Genomic DNA, 13,493 nt, shown 5'->3' on the forward strand with positions numbered 1-13,493 from the left:
TTCAGTGTGATCCATTTTCATTTCCAAGAAAGATCGTTTGACTTCCATAGCAAAGGTGGAGACCTTCCGACGTGTAGTCCAATACTTAGACCTTGACCATGTCAGGCAAGTCTTGCGGTTCCTTCTGGAGGTGTGTGGCTCTTGCAGAAACGTGAAGATCTTCCATCGTCCTCGGACTTTGGTGTCATTTGCAACCATCAAGAAAGCTTCCAGGTATAGGTTCCAGACCACCACCGCACACACTCAGTAGGCAACGGAGTGGATTCCAGGAATATGCGTTGTTAACCAGCATCACCGTTGATATTGTTGCTGCACGCTCTATGCAGTGGCCAGGGCCTGGATTGTCCACTGGGTCTCATGTGGAATGGAAAGAAGGGCTTCCCCCACCCCCCACCCCACCCCCCACTCTTGACAGCCTTGTGACTAGAAACGGGCCCCGAAACAAGAATCAGACAAACCAGATAAGCCCAGATGGTAGTCCATGAGATGAAGGAACTAAGCAGCTGGTTGGGATGGCGCCAAGGGGAAAGGTTGCTCTTTTTGTCTCCCGCTCTACTCCTTTCTTCCTGGACGCCTTAGGGGTTCATCATGGAGATTTGAAATAAAGTTCACCAAAGTCATATGTGTTGAATCAAGATTTTGCATTTCACCATCTCTCAAAAACGAAGAGTGCTTAACCTGCACAGGTTTCTTTCAAAAAAGTCAATTGCTTTTCAGTTCTGGGGTTTCTCTCTTGCCTTGTTCAAGTAGCCTTAAGAGTAAAAATCAACGAAAACTAAAGAAAGATTCCAAGATACCAACAAAGGACACCTTCTGTTTCTTCAATCACCTTTCCACTTAGTAGCACACGAGCTCTTTTCTTTGTATTTTGCCTAGGGAATTCGCAATGTGCTGGTTCAGATGGCAAGGCATCCGCCCGCAGGAGACTCGGGTTTGATCCCTGGGTCGGGAAGATCCCCTGGAGAAGGTAATGGCAACCCACTCCAGTATTCTCGCCTGGGAAATGCCACGGACAGAGGAGCCTGATGGGCCGCACTCCATGGGTCCTATAAGAGTTGGGCTCAACCCAGCAACTACGAACAGAAGTATTTCCAAAGACCACACTCGTGTGTGTGTGTGTGTGTGTGTGTGTGTGTGTGTGTCTGTCTGTCTGTCTGTCTGTCTGTGTGCCTGCCTGTGGTTCGTCTGCTCTCTCAGGAAGGTCGGGTGCTTGGCGGGCGGCGTGGGGACAAGGGGGGCGCCTCGGTAGGGCAAAGGGGCGGGGCTGAGGCGCTCCGGTCGACCGCGCCTCCGTGGCTCCCGGTGGGTTTGGGCAGCGGGCAGGTGCCGGGCAAGTTGGGCGCTCAAGATTCGCTGCGCCTAGGCCCGCAGGAGGTTCAGAGGCCCCCGGGCCGCGGGGATCGGGAGGCGGCGGGCCCCGAAGACCGACACCTCCGGGGTCGCGCGGCCCTGAGCAGCGAACGGGATGGGGGGGGGAGGTGGGGGGAGGCCCCGCTCAGCCAGCGCGGCCGGGTCTGGAGTGGCCGGGGGTGGGAGGGCGCCGAGACCTCCGCACCCCTCAGCCCACCCCCCAGGCCCCGCGCGCACGCACGCACGCCCTCCCGGTCACTGGGGGGTCCTGGAAGCCCATCGGGCCCCCGGGCCCGGCCAGGCGGTTGCTGGTCTGGTGTTGGCGGTGTTCGGGGGCCGGGCCGGCGTCAGCAGGCTGGAGTGCGGTCGCGGGTCGTGCGGCTCAAGTACAGCACGGCCCCCGGAGGAGAGGGGCGGCCCGTTGGCCCGACCTGCAGGTCAGAGCGAAAGGGAGGCGAAGCGCAAGGCTCTTAGGGCGCCCCGCGGCGGCCGCGGCCGTCTCCGGCCCTATCGGTCTGAAGGCGCCCGATCTCGTCTGATCTCGGAAGCTAAGCAGGGTCGGGCCTGTTCAGTATCTTGGATGGGAGACCACCTGGGAATTCCGGGTGCTGGAGGCTTTTTTGCCTACCAGAAGAGGTCCTTTAGCCCCCGCCCCGCGTCCCAATTCTTGGACCCACACCCCCCTCGCCCCCCCGCCACCCCCGCAGCCCCAGCCCCTCCCGGGGCGGGGGGAGTGAGTGGGTGGCCGGGGCCCCGACTCCCGCTGCAGACCTGGGTTGCCTCCCCGCGGCCCGCGAGCCCCTCCGCATTCGCATTCGGCTTTCAGGAAACCAGACGACCGGACCGGCCGTCCCGTCTCCCTCTGGGGCTCCTTTGGCTTGCCTCAGGCAATCCCGGGGCTTGCACCGACTCCAGCCAGAGCCCCAGCCCCCGCCCCACCCCCAGCCTCGCAGGCGATCGCGCATGCGCATGCGAGCGCGCGCACAGATCGATGTGCCCAAACGGGGCATCTAGCTTGTTGGCTTGTACTGGGGGTGGATCTATGCCTGGGAGTGGGACTGCTGAACCATAGGCTACTTCTACGTTTAGTTCCTTCGCGAACCTCCATACTCTTTTCCATCCCGGCTGTACCAACTCCCATTCCTACTCAGCGTGGAGGAGAGTTCCCTTTGCTCCACAGCTTCTCCAGCATCTGCTATGGACAGACATTGCAATGAGGCCCAATCGGACTCGGGCGAAGTGGTCCCTCCTTGGCGTTTGGAGTTGAGTCTCTCCAATCATTAGTGACGTGGAGCAAGATGACCGTTTGGAAATGCAGATGCAATTCTGTCACCATCCTGCTCCAACGGCTCTTGTATTTTCCCATCATATTGAAGATACGACCAATTCCCTTCATGCCTGCTCCTCACGTTCTTCTCGGATGTCTTTTCCCTGGAATGCCCTCTGCACTCTTTGGCTTCCATCCCATAGGGCATTTTCATTTCTTGAACGTCCTAAGTTTCCCTGGTCACCTAGACTTCCAGGATGCTGTTTTCCCTGCCTGAAATTCTTCCTGCATCTCAACCCTGGTTTACGTAGGTTCCACCTATGGACCTCAACGCAATGGTTACTCTGAAAAGCCTTCCCTGACACCCAGGTTTTGGTGAGGGTAGAGGCCCCTCGACAAGTTCTCCAAGGATCTGCCTGTGATGTATCATTAGATTCGTCTCAGTGAAAGCAGGAACTCTGTGTCTGCTTCTCTCCGCCTCCTAGTTCCAGAAACTTATTACATGCCTCCCAGCTCATCGTAGGTGCTCAGGATTTACTTAGCGTGTGAAAGACAGAAAAGTTCTTGGAAGCCTCAAGGTGTCACTTGGCTCGGCACTTTTGATCTCTTTGTGTATTTGGCGATTCCATTCTTTCCTTTCCTGGGTTCATGTGTACGCTATATTCAAGGCACAATCTAAGGCATTAAGACATATCCATCAGTATGGGTTCTTGCTTTCAAGGAACTCGTACAGCAGATTTCTACAGTTTAGGGCTTTTCAAATGCTCTAGAAGAATGTGAACGTTCAGTGTGATCCATTTTCATTTCCAAGAAAGATCGTTTGACTTCCATAGCAAAGGTGGAGACCTTCCGACGTGTAGTCCAATACTTAGACCTTGACCATGTCAGGCAAGTCTTGCGGTTCCTTCTGGAGGTGTGTGGCTCTTGCAGAAACGTGAAGATCTTCCATCGTCCTCGGACTTTGGTGTCATTTGCAACCATCAAGAAAGCTTCCAGGTATAGGTTCCAGACCACCACCGCACACACTCAGTAGGCAACGGAGTGGATTCCAGGAATATGCGTTGTTAACCAGCATCACCGTTGATATTGTTGCTGCACGCTCTATGCAGTGGCCAGGGCCTGGATTGTCCACTGGGTCTCATGTGGAATGGAAAGAAGGGCTTCCCCCACCCCCCACCCCACCCCCCACTCTTGACAGCCTTGTGACTAGAAACGGGCCCCGAAACAAGAATCAGACAAACCAGATAAGCCCAGATGGTAGTCCATGAGATGAAGGAACTAAGCAGCTGGTTGGGATGGCGCCAAGGGGAAAGGTTGCTCTTTTTGTCTCCCGCTCTACTCCTTTCTTCCTGGACGCCTTAGGGGTTCATCATGGAGATTTGAAATAAAGTTCACCAAAGTCATATGTGTTGAATCAAGATTTTGCATTTCACCATCTCTCAAAAACGAAGAGTGCTTAACCTGCACAGGTTTCTTTCAAAAAAGTCAATTGCTTTTCAGTTCTGGGGTTTCTCTCTTGCCTTGTTCAAGTAGCCTTAAGAGTAAAAATCAACGAAAACTAAAGAAAGATTCCAAGATACCAACAAAGGACACCTTCTGTTTCTTCAATCACCTTTCCACTTAGTAGCACACGAGCTCTTTTCTTTGTATTTTGCCTAGGGAATTCGCAATGTGCTGGTTCAGATGGCAAGGCATCCGCCCGCAGGAGACTCGGGTTTGATCCCTGGGTCGGGAAGATCCCCTGGAGAAGGTAATGGCAACCCACTCCAGTATTCTCGCCTGGGAAATGCCACGGACAGAGGAGCCTGATGGGCCGCACTCCATGGGTCCTATAAGAGTTGGGCTCAACCCAGCAACTACGAACAGAAGTATTTCCAAAGACCACACTCGTGTGTGTGTGTGTGTGTGTGTGTGTGTGTCTGTCTGTCTGTCTGTCTGTCTGTATGTCTGTGTGCCTGCCTGTGGTTCGTCTGCTCTCTCAGGAAGGTCGGGTGCTTGGCGGGCGGCGTGGGGACAAGGGGGGCGCCTCGGTAGGGCAAAGGGGCGGGGCTGAGGCGCTCCGGTCGACCGCGCCTCCGTGGCTCCCGGTGGGTTTGGGCAGCGGGCAGGTGCCGGGCAAGTTGGGCGCTCAAGATTCGCTGCGCCTAGGCCCGCAGGAGGTTCAGAGGCCCCCGGGCCGCGGGGATCGGGAGGCGGCGGGCCCCGAAGACCGACACCTCCGGGGTCGCGCGGCCCTGAGCAGCGAACGGGATGGGGGGGGGAGGTGGGGGGAGGCCCCGCTCAGCCAGCGCGGCCGGGTCTGGAGTGGCCGGGGGTGGGAGGGCGCCGAGACCTCCGCACCCCTCAGCCCACCCCCCAGGCCCCGCGCGCACGCACGCACGCCCTCCCGGTCACTGGGGGGTCCTGGAAGCCCATCGGGCCCCCGGGCCCGGCCAGGCGGTTGCTGGTCTGGTGTTGGCGGTGTTCGGGGGCCGGGCCGGCGTCAGCAGGCTGGAGTGCGGTCGCGGGTCGTGCGGCTCAAGTACAGCACGGCCCCCGGAGGAGAGGGGCGGCCCGTTGGCCCGACCTGCAGGTCAGAGCGAAAGGGAGGCGAAGCGCAAGGCTCTTAGGGCGCCCCGCGGCGGCCGCGGCCGTCTCCGGCCCTATCGGTCTGAAGGCGCCCGATCTCGTCTGATCTCGGAAGCTAAGCAGGGTCGGGCCTGTTCAGTATCTTGGATGGGAGACCACCTGGGAATTCCGGGTGCTGGAGGCTTTTTTGCCTACCAGAAGAGGTCCTTTAGCCCCCGCCCCGCGTCCCAATTCTTGGACCCACACCCCCCTCGCCCCCCCGCCACCCCCGCAGCCCCAGCCCCTCCCGGGGCGGGGGGAGTGAGTGGGTGGCCGGGGCCCCGACTCCCGCTGCAGACCTGGGTTGCCTCCCCGCGGCCCGCGAGCCCCTCCGCATTCGCATTCGGCTTTCAGGAAACCAGACGACCGGACCGGCCGTCCCGTCTCCCTCTGGGGCTCCTTTGGCTTGCCTCAGGCAATCCCGGGGCTTGCACCGACTCCAGCCAGAGCCCCAGCCCCCGCCCCACCCCCAGCCTCGCAGGCGATCGCGCATGCGCATGCGAGCGCGCGCACAGATCGATGTGCCCAAACGGGGCATCTAGCTTGTTGGCTTGTACTGGGGGTGGATCTATGCCTGGGAGTGGGACTGCTGAACCATAGGCTACTTCTACGTTTAGTTCCTTCGCGAACCTCCATACTCTTTTCCATCCCGGCTGTACCAACTCCCATTCCTACTCAGCGTGGAGGAGAGTTCCCTTTGCTCCACAGCTTCTCCAGCATCTGCTATGGACAGACATTGCAATGAGGCCCAATCGGACTCGGGCGAAGTGGTCCCTCCTTGGCGTTTGGAGTTGAGTCTCTCCAATCATTAGTGACGTGGAGCAAGATGACCGTTTGGAAATGCAGATGCAATTCTGTCACCATCCTGCTCCAACGGCTCTTGTATTTTCCCATCATATTGAAGATACGACCAATTCCCTTCATGCCTGCTCCTCACGTTCTTCTCGGATGTCTTTTCCCTGGAATGCCCTCTGCACTCTTTGGCTTCCATCCCATAGGGCATTTTCATTTCTTGAACGTCCTAAGTTTCCCTGGTCACCTAGACTTCCAGGATGCTGTTTTCCCTGCCTGAAATTCTTCCTGCATCTCAACCCTGGTTTACGTAGGTTCCACCTATGGACCTCAACGCAATGGTTACTCTGAAAAGCCTTCCCTGACACCCAGGTTTTGGTGAGGGTAGAGGCCCCTCGACAAGTTCTCCAAGGATCTGCCTGTGATGTATCATTAGATTCGTCTCAGTGAAAGCAGGAACTCTGTGTCTGCTTCTCTCCGCCTCCTAGTTCCAGAAACTTATTACATGCCTCCCAGCTCATCGTAGGTGCTCAGGATTTACTTAGCGTGTGAAAGACAGAAAAGTTCTTGGAAGCCTCAAGGTGTCACTTGGCTCGGCACTTTTGATCTCTTTGTGTATTTGGCGATTCCATTCTTTCCTTTCCTGGGTTCATGTGTACGCTATATTCAAGGCACAATCTAAGGCATTAAGACATATCCATCAGTATGGGTTCTTGCTTTCAAGGAACTCGTACAGCAGATTTCTACAGTTTAGGGCTTTTCAAATGCTCTAGAAGAATGTGAACGTTCAGTGTGATCCATTTTCATTTCCAAGAAAGATCGTTTGACTTCCATAGCAAAGGTGGAGACCTTCCGACGTGTAGTCCAATACTTAGACCTTGACCATGTCAGGCAAGTCTTGCGGTTCCTTCTGGAGGTGTGTGGCTCTTGCAGAAACGTGAAGATCTTCCATCGTCCTCGGACTTTGGTGTCATTTGCAACCATCAAGAAAGCTTCCAGGTATAGGTTCCAGACCACCACCGCACACACTCAGTAGGCAACGGAGTGGATTCCAGGAATATGCGTTGTTAACCAGCATCACCGTTGATATTGTTGCTGCACGCTCTATGCAGTGGCCAGGGCCTGGATTGTCCACTGGGTCTCATGTGGAATGGAAAGAAGGGCTTCCCCCACCCCCCACCCCACCCCCCACTCTTGACAGCCTTGTGACTAGAAACGGGCCCCGAAACAAGAATCAGACAAACCAGATAAGCCCAGATGGTAGTCCATGAGATGAAGGAACTAAGCAGCTGGTTGGGATGGCGCCAAGGGGAAAGGTTGCTCTTTTTGTCTCCCGCTCTACTCCTTTCTTCCTGGACGCCTTAGGGGTTCATCATGGAGATTTGAAATAAAGTTCACCAAAGTCATATGTGTTGAATCAAGATTTTGCATTTCACCATCTCTCAAAAACGAAGAGTGCTTAACCTGCACAGGTTTCTTTCAAAAAAGTCAATTGCTTTTCAGTTCTGGGGTTTCTCTCTTGCCTTGTTCAAGTAGCCTTAAGAGTAAAAATCAACGAAAACTAAAGAAAGATTCCAAGATACCAACAAAGGACACCTTCTGTTTCTTCAATCACCTTTCCACTTAGTAGCACACGAGCTCTTTTCTTTGTATTTTGCCTAGGGAATTCGCAATGTGCTGGTTCAGATGGCAAGGCATCCGCCCGCAGGAGACTCGGGTTTGATCCCTGGGTCGGGAAGATCCCCTGGAGAAGGTAATGGCAACCCACTCCAGTATTCTCGCCTGGGAAATGCCACGGACAGAGGAGCCTGATGGGCCGCACTCCATGGGTCCTATAAGAGTTGGGCTCAACCCAGCAACTACGAACAGAAGTATTTCCAAAGACCACACTCGTGTGTGTGTGTGTGTGTGTGTGTGTGTGTGTGTGTCTGTCTGTCTGTCTGTCTGTATGTCTGTGTGCCTGCCTGTGGTTCGTCTGCTCTCTCAGGAAGGTCGGGTGCTTGGCGGGCGGCGTGGGGACAAGGGGGGCGCCTCGGTAGGGCAAAGGGGCGGGGCTGAGGCGCTCCGGTCGACCGCGCCTCCGTGGCTCCCGGTGGGTTTGGGCAGCGGGCAGGTGCCGGGCAAGTTGGGCGCTCAAGATTCGCTGCGCCTAGGCCCGCAGGAGGTTCAGAGGCCCCCGGGCCGCGGGGATCGGGAGGCGGCGGGCCCCGAAGACCGACACCTCCGGGGTCGCGCGGCCCTGAGCAGCGAACGGGATGGGGGGGGGAGGTGGGGGGAGGCCCCGCTCAGCCAGCGCGGCCGGGTCTGGAGTGGCCGGGGGTGGGAGGGCGCCGAGACCTCCGCACCCCTCAGCCCACCCCCCAGGCCCCGCGCGCACGCACGCACGCCCTCCCGGTCACTGGGGGGTCCTGGAAGCCCATCGGGCCCCCGGGCCCGGCCAGGCGGTTGCTGGTCTGGTGTTGGCGGTGTTCGGGGGCCGGGCCGGCGTCAGCAGGCTGGAGTGCGGTCGCGGGTCGTGCGGCTCAAGTACAGCACGGCCCCCGGAGGAGAGGGGCGGCCCGTTGGCCCGACCTGCAGGTCAGAGCGAAAGGGAGGCGAAGCGCAAGGCTCTTAGGGCGCCCCGCGGCGGCCGCGGCCGTCTCCGGCCCTATCGGTCTGAAGGCGCCCGATCTCGTCTGATCTCGGAAGCTAAGCAGGGTCGGGCCTGTTCAGTATCTTGGATGGGAGACCACCTGGGAATTCCGGGTGCTGGAGGCTTTTTTGCCTACCAGAAGAGGTCCTTTAGCCCCCGCCCCGCGTCCCAATTCTTGGACCCACACCCCCCTCGCCCCCCCGCCACCCCCGCAGCCCCAGCCCCTCCCGGGGCGGGGGGAGTGAGTGGGTGGCCGGGGCCCCGACTCCCGCTGCAGACCTGGGTTGCCTCCCCGCGGCCCGCGAGCCCCTCCGCATTCGCATTCGGCTTTCAGGAAACCAGACGACCGGACCGGCCGTCCCGTCTCCCTCTGGGGCTCCTTTGGCTTGCCTCAGGCAATCCCGGGGCTTGCACCGACTCCAGCCAGAGCCCCAGCCCCCGCCCCACCCCCAGCCTCGCAGGCGATCGCGCATGCGCATGCGAGCGCGCGCACAGATCGATGTGCCCAAACGGGGCATCTAGCTTGTTGGCTTGTACTGGGGGTGGATCTATGCCTGGGAGTGGGACTGCTGAACCATAGGCTACTTCTACGTTTAGTTCCTTCGCGAACCTCCATACTCTTTTCCATCCCGGCTGTACCAACTCCCATTCCTACTCAGCGTGGAGGAGAGTTCCCTTTGCTCCACAGCTTCTCCAGCATCTGCTATGGACAGACATTGCAATGAGGCCCAATCGGACTCGGGCGAAGTGGTCCCTCCTTGGCGTTTGGAGTTGAGTCTCTCCAATCATTAGTGACGTGGAGCAAGATGACCGTTTGGAAATGCAGATGCAATTCTGTCACCATCCTGCTCCAACGGCTCTTGTATTTTCCCATCATATTGAAGATACGACCAATTCCCTTCATGCCTGCTCCTCACGTTCTTCTCGGATGTCTTTTCCCTGGAATGCCCTCTGCACTCTTTGGCTTCCATCCCATAGGGCATTTTCATTTCTTGAACGTCCTAAGTTTCCCTGGTCACCTAGACTTCCAGGATGCTGTTTTCCCTGCCTGAAATTCTTCCTGCATCTCAACCCTGGTTTACGTAGGTTCCACCTATGGACCTCAACGCAATGGTTACTCTGAAAAGCCTTCCCTGACACCCAGGTTTTGGTGAGGGTAGAGGCCCCTCGACAAGTTCTCCAAGGATCTGCCTGTGATGTATCATTAGATTCGTCTCAGTGAAAGCAGGAACTCTGTGTCTGCTTCTCTCCGCCTCCTAGTTCCAGAAACTTATTACATGCCTCCCAGCTCATCGTAGGTGCTCAGGATTTACTTAGCGTGTGAAAGACAGAAAAGTTCTTGGAAGCCTCAAGGTGTCACTTGGCTCGGCACTTTTGATCTCTTTGTGTATTTGGCGATTCCATTCTTTCCTTTCCTGGGTTCATGTGTACGCTATATTCAAGGCACAATCTAAGGCATTAAGACATATCCATCAGTATGGGTTCTTGCTTTCAAGGAACTCGTACAGCAGATTTCTACAGTTTAGGGCTTTTCAAATGCTCTAGAAGAATGTGAACGTTCAGTGTGATCCATTTTCATTTCCAAGAAAGATCGTTTGACTTCCATAGCAAAGGTGGAGACCTTCCGACGTGTAGTCCAATACTTAGACCTTGACCATGTCAGGCAAGTCTTGCGGTTCCTTCTGGAGGTGTGTGGCTCTTGCAGAAACGTGAAGATCTTCCATCGTCCTCGGACTTTGGTGTCATTTGCAACCATCAAGAAAGCTTCCAGGTATAGGTTCCAGACCACCACCGCACACACTCAGTAGGCAACGGAGTGGATTCCAGGAATATGCGTTGTTAACCAGCATCACCGTTGATATTGTTGCTGCACGCTCTATGCAGTGGCCAGGGCCTGGATTGTCCACTGGGTCTCATGTGGAATGGAAAGAAGGGCTTCCCCCACCCCCCACCCCACCCCCCACTCTTGACAGCCTTGTGACTAGAAACGGGCCCCGAAACAAGAATCAGACAAACCAGATAAGCCCAGATGGTAGTCCATGAGATGAAGGAACTAAGCAGCTGGTTGGGATGGCGCCAAGGGGAAAGGTTGCTCTTTTTGTCTCCCGCTCTACTCCTTTCTTCCTGGACGCCTTAGGGGTTCATCATGGAGATTTGAAATAAAGTTCACCAAAGTCATATGTGTTGAATCAAGATTTTGCATTTCACCATCTCTCAAAAACGAAGAGTGCTTAACCTGCACAGGTTTCTTTCAAAAAAGTCAATTGCTTTTCAGTTCTGGGGTTTCTCTCTTGCCTTGTTCAAGTAGCCTTAAGAGTAAAAATCAACGAAAACTAAAGAAAGATTCCAAGATACCAACAAAGGACACCTTCTGTTTCTTCAATCACCTTTCCACTTAGTAGCACACGAGCTCTTTTCTTTGTATTTTGCCTAGGGAATTCGCAATGTGCTGGTTCAGATGGCAAGGCATCCGCCCGCAGGAGACTCGGGTTTGATCCCTGGGTCGGGAAGATCCCCTGGAGAAGGTAATGGCAACCCACTCCAGTATTCTCGCCTGGGAAATGCCACGGACAGAGGAGCCTGATGGGCCGCACTCCATGGGTCCTATAAGAGTTGGGCTCAACCCAGCAACTACGAACAGAAGTATTTCCAAAGACCACACTCGTGTGTGTGTGTGTGTGTGTGTGTGTGTGTGTGTGTCTGTCTGTCTGTCTGTATGTCTGTGTGCCTGCCTGTGGTTCGTCTGCTCTCTCAGGAAGGTCGGGTGCTTGGCGGGCGGCGTGGGGACAAGGGGGGCGCCTCGGTAGGGCAAAGGGGCGGGGCTGAGGCGCTCCGGTCGACCGCGCCTCCGTGGCTCCCGGTGGGTTTGGGCAGCGGGCAGGTGCCGGGCAAGTTGGGCGCTCAAGATTCGCTGCGCCTAGGCCCGCAGGAGGTTCAGAGGCCCCCGGGCCGCGGGGATCGGGAGGCGGCGGGCCCCGAAGACCGACACCTCCGGGGTCGCGCGGCCCTGAGCAGCGAACGGGATGGGGGGGGGAGGTGGGGGGAGGCCCCGCTCAGCCAGCGCGGCCGGGTCTGGAGTGGCCGGGGGTGGGAGGGCGCCGAGACCTCCGCACCCCTCAGCCCACCCCCCAGGCCCCGCGCGCACGCACGCACGCCCTCCCGGTCACTGGGGGGTCCTGGAAGCCCATCGGGCCCCCGGGCCCGGCCAGGCGGTTGCTGGTCTGGTGTTGGCGGTGTTCGGGGGCCGGGCCGGCGTCAGCAGGCTGGAGTGCGGTCGCGGGTCGTGCGGCTCAAGTACAGCACGGCCCCCGGAGGAGAGGGGCGGCCCGTTGGCCCGACCTGCAGGTCAGAGCGAAAGGGAGGCGAAGCGCAAGGCTCTTAGGGCGCCCCGCGGCGGCCGCGGCCGTCTCCGGCCCTATCGGTCTGAAGGCGCCCGATCTCGTCTGATCTCGGAAGCTAAGCAGGGTCGGGCCTGTTCAGTATCTTGGATGGGAGACCACCTGGGAATTCCGGGTGCTGGAGGCTTTTTTGCCTACCAGAAGAGGTCCTTTAGCCCCCGCCCCGCGTCCCAATTCTTGGACCCACACCCCCCTCGCCCCCCCGCCACCCCCGCAGCCCCAGCCCCTCCCGGGGCGGGGGGAGTGAGTGGGTGGCCGGGGCCCCGACTCCCGCTGCAGACCTGGGTTGCCTCCCCGCGGCCCGCGAGCCCCTCCGCATTCGCATTCGGCTTTCAGGAAACCAGACGACCGGACCGGCCGTCCCGTCTCCCTCTGGGGCTCCTTTGGCTTGCCTCAGGCAATCCCGGGGCTTGCACCGACTCCAGCCAGAGCCCCAGCCCCCGCCCCACCCCCAGCCTCGCAGGCGATCGCGCATGCGCATGCGAGCGCGCGCACAGATCGATGTGCCCAAACGGGGCATCTAGCTTGTTGGCTTGTACTGGGGGTGGATCTATGCCTGGGAGTGGGACTGCTGAACCATAGGCTACTTCTACGTTTAGTTCCTTCGCGAACCTCCATACTCTTTTCCATCCCGGCTGTACCAACTCCCATTCCTACTCAGCGTGGAGGAGAGTTCCCTTTGCTCCACAGCTTCTCCAGCATCTGCTATGGACAGACATTGCAATGAGGCCCAATCGGACTCGGGCGAAGTGGTCCCTCCTTGGCGTTTGGAGTTGAGTCTCTCCAATCATTAGTGACGTGGAGCAAGATGACCGTTTGGAAATGCAGATGCAATTCTGTCACCATCCTGCTCCAACGGCTCTTGTATTTTCCCATCATATTGAAGATACGACCAATTCCCTTCATGCCTGCTCCTCACGTTCTTCTCGGATGTCTTTTCCCTGGAATGCCCTCTGCACTCTTTGGCTTCCATCCCATAGGGCATTTTCATTTCTTGAACGTCCTAAGTTTCCCTGGTCACCTAGACTTCCAGGATGCTGTTTTCCCTGCCTGAAATTCTTCCTGCATCTCAACCCTGGTTTACGTAGGTTCCACCTATGGACCTCAACGCAATGGTTACTCTGAAAAGCCTTCCCTGACACCCAGGTTTTGGTGAGGGTAGAGGCCCCTCGACAAGTTCTCCAAGGATCTGCCTGTGATGTATCATTAGATTCGTCTCAGTGAAAGCAGGAACTCTGTGTCTGCTTCTCTCCGCCTCCTAGTTCCAGAAACTTATTACATGCCTCCCAGCTCATCGTAGGTGCTCAGGATTTACTTAGCGTGTGAAAGACAGAAAAGTTCTTGGAAGCCTCAAGGTGTCACTTGGCTCGGCACTTTTGATCTCTTTGTGTATTTGGCGATTCCATTCTTTCCTTTCCTGGGTTCATGTGTACGCTATATTCAAGGC

General features: G+C 57.1%; 4 pseudogenes; all 4 read left to right on the top strand.

Annotated features, from left to right (window-relative positions):
* Positions 1-1,847: 1,847 nt before the first annotated feature.
* LOC129641011 (uncharacterized) lies at positions 1,848-1,967 on the top strand (annotated as a pseudogene).
* Positions 1,968-5,249: 3,282 nt separating this feature from the next.
* LOC129641012 (uncharacterized) lies at positions 5,250-5,369 on the top strand (annotated as a pseudogene).
* A 3,284-nt stretch (positions 5,370-8,653) lies between these two features.
* Positions 8,654-8,773, top strand: LOC129641013 (uncharacterized; annotated as a pseudogene).
* Positions 8,774-12,053: 3,280 nt separating this feature from the next.
* On the top strand, positions 12,054-12,173 carry LOC129641014 (uncharacterized; annotated as a pseudogene).
* Positions 12,174-13,493: the final 1,320 nt, after the last annotated feature.

Source organism: Bubalus kerabau, unplaced genomic scaffold, assembly GCF_029407905.1.
Source record: "Bubalus kerabau isolate K-KA32 ecotype Philippines breed swamp buffalo unplaced genomic scaffold, PCC_UOA_SB_1v2 scaffold_54, whole genome shotgun sequence".
Taxonomy (NCBI): Eukaryota; Metazoa; Chordata; class Mammalia; order Artiodactyla; family Bovidae; genus Bubalus; species Bubalus kerabau.